This window comes from Salmo trutta, unplaced genomic scaffold (assembly GCF_901001165.1).
Source record: "Salmo trutta unplaced genomic scaffold, fSalTru1.1, whole genome shotgun sequence".
NCBI lineage: Eukaryota > Metazoa > Chordata > Actinopteri > Salmoniformes > Salmonidae > Salmo > Salmo trutta.
This window is the reverse complement of record NW_021822677.1, coordinates 142,046-148,881: the sequence shown is the minus strand read 5'-3', so window position 1 is coordinate 148,881 and position 6,836 is coordinate 142,046. Positions and strand designations below refer to the sequence as shown.

At 41.8% G+C, this 6,836-nt stretch overlaps 1 long non-coding RNA gene across 1 annotated transcript; it reads right to left on the bottom strand.

The window, feature by feature from the left end:
* Nucleotides 1–3,276: 3,276 nt before the first annotated feature.
* On the bottom strand, nucleotides 3,277–5,034 carry LOC115183194 (uncharacterized). Its single transcript, XR_003873996.1, has 3 exons — nucleotides 4,993–5,034; nucleotides 3,738–3,845; nucleotides 3,277–3,333 (listed from the first exon to the last, which is right to left on the bottom strand). It is a non-coding gene; the product is annotated as an uncharacterized LOC115183194 (long non-coding RNA).
* Nucleotides 5,035–6,836: the final 1,802 nt, after the last annotated feature.

Sequence of the window (6,836 nt, the reverse complement as noted above, 5' to 3'; positions counted from 1 at the left end):
TAACTAAAAAGCAGCATTCGCAAATGGAGGATGGCTTTCACTTCAGCAGTAATAAATTTATGAACTTCTTTGAGGAAAAGATCATGATCATTAGAAAGCAAATTACGGACTCCTCTTTAAATCTGGGTATTCCTCCAAAGCTCCATTGTACTGAGTCTGCACAACTCTGCCAGGACTTAGGATCAAGGGAGATACTAAAGTGTTTTAGTACTATATCTCTTGACACAATGATGAAAATAATCATGGCCTCCAAACCCTCAAGCTGCATACTGGACCCTATTCCAACTAAACTACTGAAAGAGCTGCTTCCTGTGCTTGGCCCTCCTATGTTGAACATAATAAACGGCTCTCTATCCACCGGATGTGTACCAAGCTCACTAAAAGTGACAGTAATAAAGCCTCTCTTGAAAAAGCCGAATCTTGACCCAGAAATTATAAAAAACTATCGGCCTATTTCGAATCTTCCATTCCTCTCAAACATTTTAGATAAAGCTGTTGCACAGCAACTCACTGCCGCCTGAAGACAAACAATGTATACGAAACGCTTCAGTCTGGTTTTAGACCCCATCATAGCACTGAGACTGCACTTGTGAAGGTGGTAAATTACCTTTTAATGACGTCAGACCGAGGCTCTGCATCTGTCCTCGTGCTCCTAGATCTTAGTGCCGCTTTTGATACCATCGATCACCACATTCTTTTGGAGAGATTGGAAACCCAAATTGGTCTACATGGACAAGTTCTGGCCTGGTTTAGATCTCATCTGTCGGAAAAATATCAGTTTGTCTCTGTGAATGGTTTGTCCTCTGACAAATCAATTGTACATTTCGGTGTTCCTCAAGGTTCCGTTTTAGGATCACTATTGTTTTCACTATATATTTTACCTCTTGGGGATGTCATTCGAAAACATAATGTTAAATTTCACTGCTATGCGGACGACACACAGCTGTACATTTCAATGAAACATGGTGAAGCCCCAAAATTGTCCTCGCTAGAAGCCTGTGTTTCAGACATAAGGAAGTGGATGGCTGCAAACTTTCTACTTTTAAACTCAGACAAAACAGAGATGCTTGTTCTAGGTCCCAAGAAACAAAGAGATCTTCTGTTGAATCTGACAATTAATCTGGATGGTTGTACAGTCGTCTCAAATAAAACTGTGAAGGACCTCGGCGTTACTCTGGACCCTGATCTATCTTTTGAAGAACATATCAAGACTGTTTCAAGGACAGCTTTTTTCCATCTACGTAACATTGCAAAAATCAGAAACTTTCTGTCCAAAAATGACGCAGAAAAATTAATCCATGCTTTTGTTACTTCTAGGCTGGACTACTGCAATGCTCTACTTTCCGGCTACCCAGATAAAGCACTAAACACACTTCAGTTAGTGCTAAATACGGCTGCTAGAATCCTGACTAGAACCAAAAAATGTGATCATATTACTCCAGTGCTAGCCTCCCTACACTGGCTTCCTGTTAAGGCAAGGGCTGATTTCAAGGTTTTACTGCTAACCTACAAAGCATTACATGGGCTTGCTCCTACCTATCTTTCCGATTTGGTCCTGCCGTACATACCTACACGTACGCTACGGTCACAAGACACAGGCCTCCTAATTGTCCCTAGAATTTCTAAGCAAACGGCTGGAGGTAGGGCTTTCTCCTATAGAGCTCCATTTTTATGGAATGGTCTGCCTACCCATGTGAGAGACGCAGACTCAGTCTCAACCTTTAAGTCTTTACTGAAGACTTATCTCTTCAGTAGGTCCTATGATAAAGTATAGTCTGGCCCAGGAGTGTGAGGGTGAACGGAAAGGCTGGAGCAACGAACCGCCCTTGCTGTCTCTGCCTTGCCGGTTCCCCTCTTTCCACTGGTATTCTCTGCCTCTAACCCTATTACAGGGGCTGAGTCACTGGCTTACTGGTGTTCTTCCATGCCGTCCATGGGAGGGGTGCGTCACTTGAGTGGGTTGAGTCACTGACGTGGTCTTCCTGTCTGGGTTGGCGCCCTCCCCCTTGGGTTGTGCCATGGCGGAGATCTTTGTGGGCTATACTCGGCCTTGTCTTGGGACGGTAAGTTGGTGGTTGTAGACATCCCTCTAGTGGTGTGGGGGCTGTGCTTTGGCAAAGTGGGTGGGGTTATATCCTGCCTGTTTGGCCCTTTCCGGGGGTATCATCGGATGGGGCCACAGTGTCTTCTGATCCTCCTGTCTCAGCCTCCAGTATTTATGCTGCAGTAGTTTATGTGTCGGGGGCAAGTCTGTTACATCTGGAGTATTTCTCTTGTCTTATCCGGTGTCCTGTTTGAATTTATATATGCTCTCTCTAATTCTCTCTTTCGCTCTTTCTTTCTTTCTCTCGGAGGACCTGAGCCCTAGGACCATGCCTCAGGACTACCTGGCATGATGACTCTTTGCTGTCCCCAGTCCACCTGGCCATGCTGCTGCTCCAGTTTCAACTGTTCTGCCTGCGGCTATGGAACCCTGACCTGTTCACCGGACGTGCTTGTTGCACCCTCGACAACTACTATGATTATTATTATTTGACCATGCTGGTCATTTATGAACATTTTAACATCTTGACCATGTTCTGTTATAATATCCACCCGGCACAGCCAGAAGAGGACTGGCCACCCCTCATAGCCTGGTTCCTCTCTAGGTTTCTTCCTAGGTTTTTGGCCTTTCTAGGGAGTTTTTCCTATGGAGTTTTTCCTAGCCACCGTGCTTCTTTCACATGCATTGCTTGCTGTTTGGGGTATTAGGCTGGGTTTCTGTACAGCACTTTGAGATTTCAGCTGATGTACGAAGGGCTATATAAATGCATTTTATTTGATTTGATAAGTAGCACCTCAATTACTTTATAGCATTTAGAGTTGTGTTTGACCAGATACAATGCAATTTTACAGTTAACAAATTGACAACAGACATTCAGCATGCTTATAGAGAAGGACATTCAACATGTACGGCGCTTACAAAAATGGTTGATGATTGGCTGAGTGAAAATCATGATAAAAAGATTGTGGGAGCTGTTTTGTTAGACTTCAGTGTGGCCTTTGACGTTATCAATCAAAGTCTGATGCTGGAAAAACGTATGTGTTATGGCTTTACAACACTTGCTATATTGTGGATAAAGAGTTACATGACATGCCTAGTTAAATAAAGGTTACATGTTTTTTTTTAATTACAGACACAGAGGGTGTTCTTTATCATTGAATTAAACTATTTACACACACACACACACACACACACTGTTTAATTTCAAGTTTCAACTTTTAGATTTACCTGTTGCGAGGTGCAGAGCCATCACTGCCCAACAAAGCAGCAGAGAAATCCTACCAACCGATCTACAGAGGAAACAATGATATTATATTACATTACATAACTTAACTTTACATTTAATAACCTTTAATAGTGTTAAAGGGATCATGAATACCATTTTAACGTCTCTGTGTGCATTATGAAGGAAGGTAGTGGTTGTTTCACGAGCAAATGCTATCTAGCATTAACACAATGATTGGAAGTCTCCAGGTACGTTAGCATTGCTAATGTACCTGTACACTTCCAGTCATTGCGCTAGAATCGTACATTATGCATTTAACATAACTTAATTTAAAATCACATTGCGTAACATAACATGACTAAACATAACACAACTTTTAAGTGACATAAGTTAACATGACATAACAGAGCAGCTCCATCTGTAACATAGTACATTACCTGTACATAGATCAGAGAATGTTGAAAGTACCTGAGCTAGCTAGTAACACAGTGACAGTAGTAGTAGTAGTAGCTTGGTCCTGGTAGGATAGCTCAGAACATCTGCTCTTTTCTACCTGCTTCTGGCTTGGATTAGTCACTGTTGAGGAGGAGGAGTGAAATGAGATGATGTGAGGAGAAGAGATGAGGAAATGATAAGCTACTGCAGAACAGCAACCAGCCCGTACCGTCCTCTCTACACTAGTGGGTGTGTCCTAAAAGCCTCAGCCCTGCCCACTCTCATTATCAGTCAGATGAGAATCACATCAACATCCTGCTAGTTCTAACAACACATCTCCTGCTCTGACAGACTAGAATCACATCAACATCCTGCTAGTTCTACCAACACATCTCCTGTTCTGACAGACTAGAATCACATCAACAACCTGCTAGTTCTAACAACACATCTCTTCTGACAGACTAGAATCACATCAACATCCTGCTAGTTCTAACAACACATCTCCTGTTCTGACAGACTAGAATCACATCAACATCCTGCTAGTTCTAACAACACATCTCCTGTTCTGACAGACTAGAATCACATCAACATCCTGCTAGTTTTAACAACACATCTCCTGTTCTGACAGACTAGAATCACATCAACATCCTGCTAGTTCTAACAACACATCTCCTGTTCTGACAGACTAGAATCACATCAACATCCTGCTAGTTTTAACAACACATCTCCTGTTCTGACAGACTAGAATCACATCAACATCCTGCTAGTTCTAACAACACATCTCCTGCTCTGACAGACTAGAATCACATCAACATCCTGCTAGTTCTAACAACACATCTCCTGTTCTGACAGACTAGAATCACATCAACAACCTGCTAGTTCTAACAACACATCTCCTGTTCTGACAGACTAGAATCAAAACAACATCCTGCTAGTTTTAACAACACATCTCCTGTTCTGACAGACTAGAATCACATCAACAACCTGCTAGTTCTAACAACACATCTCCTGTTCTGACAGACTAGAATCACATCAACATCCTGCTAGTTTTAACAACACATCTCCTGTTCTGACAGACTAGAATCACATCAACATCCTGCTAGTTTTAACAACACATCTCCTGTTCTGACAGACTATAATAAGTAAGGTCACACACTCGCTCTCTCTCTGTATTACACTTAAACATTTTAGTGCATGTAAATGAACAAAGAAACTTGTTGCTTCAATATATCCACATAATTTTCTTGCCTCATGATGCCATCTATTTTGTGAAGTGCACCACTCCCACCTGCAGCAATGCACCCCCACAACATCATGCTGCCACCCCCGTACTTCACGGTTGGGATGGTGTTCTTCGGCTTGCAAGCCTCCCTCTTTTCCCTCCGAACATAACGATGGTCATTATGGGCAAACAGTTCTATTTTTGTTTCTTCAGACCAGAGGACATTTCTCCAAAAAGTACAATCTTTGTCCCCATGTGCAGTTGCAAACCATAGTCTGGCTTTTTTTATGGTGGTTTTGGAGCAGTGGCTTCTTCCTTGCTGAGCGGCCTTTCAGGTTATGTCAATATAGGACTCGTTTTACTGTGGATATAGATACTTTTGTACCTGTTTCCTCCAGCATCTTCACAAGGTCCTTTGCTGTTGTTCTGGGATTGATTTGCACTTCTCGCACCAAAGTACATTCATCTCTAGGAGACAGAACGCGTCTCCTTCCTGAGCGGTGTGACGGCTGTGTGGTCCCATGGTGTTTATACTTGTGGACTATTGTTTGTACAGATGAACGTGGTACCTTCAGCCATTTGGAAATTGTTCCCAAGGATGAACCAGACTTGTGGAGGTCTACAAATGTTTTTTCAGATGTCTTGGCTGATTTTTTTGATTTTCCCATGATGTCAAGCAAAGAGGCACTGCGTTTGAAGGTAGGCCTTGAAATACATCCACAGGTACACCTCCAATTGACTCAAATGATGTCAATTAGCCTATCAGAAGCTTCTAAAGCCATTACATAATTTTCTGGAATTTTCCAAGCTGTTTAAAGGCAGTCAACTTAGTGTCTGTAAACTTCTGACTAACTGGAATTGTGATACAGTGAATTATCAGTGAAATAATCTGAAACTGTTATGAGAAATAAGTTATCAATGTTCTTAAACCGAACTTCAATTTAAACTACTCAGCTTGTGTACCAGAAGGTGTAAGGTTCTGGTTGAAATAAACAGACTGAGGCCCAGCTAACAATGGTCAGAACGTTTATTCATGAGAGCTCTGAAATTCTTACAATGTGCAAAGCCTTTTATATTAACACACACACAAACTTACATCAGTAGAGAACACCACCCCGCTTTAGGCGGCTGTATTTTTCCACAGTACACATACATTCCTTATCATCCTTGCCACCTGTCTTCTAATCTCCTGCCAACTAGCCGTTCCCAGGCCGTTGTTTCTCTCCCTAACTTAGGGAGGCATCTTCTCCAGTTCCTTTCCCAAGGTCGTCTTATCAACTCTGCCCTGCTCATTTTGAAGTGGTAACAGTGTCTTACTCACACAGTATTGGATTATAGTTTTTAACCCATTATTATAGCCTTATTTCCAATACATTTCAACAGGTTATAGGGTTTCTGAGTGAAATCATTTAGTCAAACCTTTAATCATATAATTTCCATTACAATCCACCCAATTGGCTAAATATTTCACATACACTATAACACATCTATTTTTATTGGATTCAGAAATTTCACACAAAATCAAACTAATTCGGTAATGTTACACAAACTCAAACTAATTCAGGACATCAAAGAAAACAAATGCATATACTGTCAACACATATTTATCGATGACTTTTCTAAGCCTGATCTCCAATCATAACACTTCGGATCAGGAATTTTGTTATGACCTTTACTTAAAGAAACAGTCTTCCTAGACTCTAAAGATGGTCTCATTTACCATGGGCTCCTCATAATTGAATGAATCCTCCGCCAGGCTCGGCGGTAGATATTTGTCGTCCCAGTGGTCTGAACTTGGAATCGGTCCGTATCTCACCATCTGCTCCGTTATCGATCTCTCCAGAACCCTGGAAATGAGACCTCTCGCACACGGGACCAAACAACAACCACACAACACAAACACGCTCATA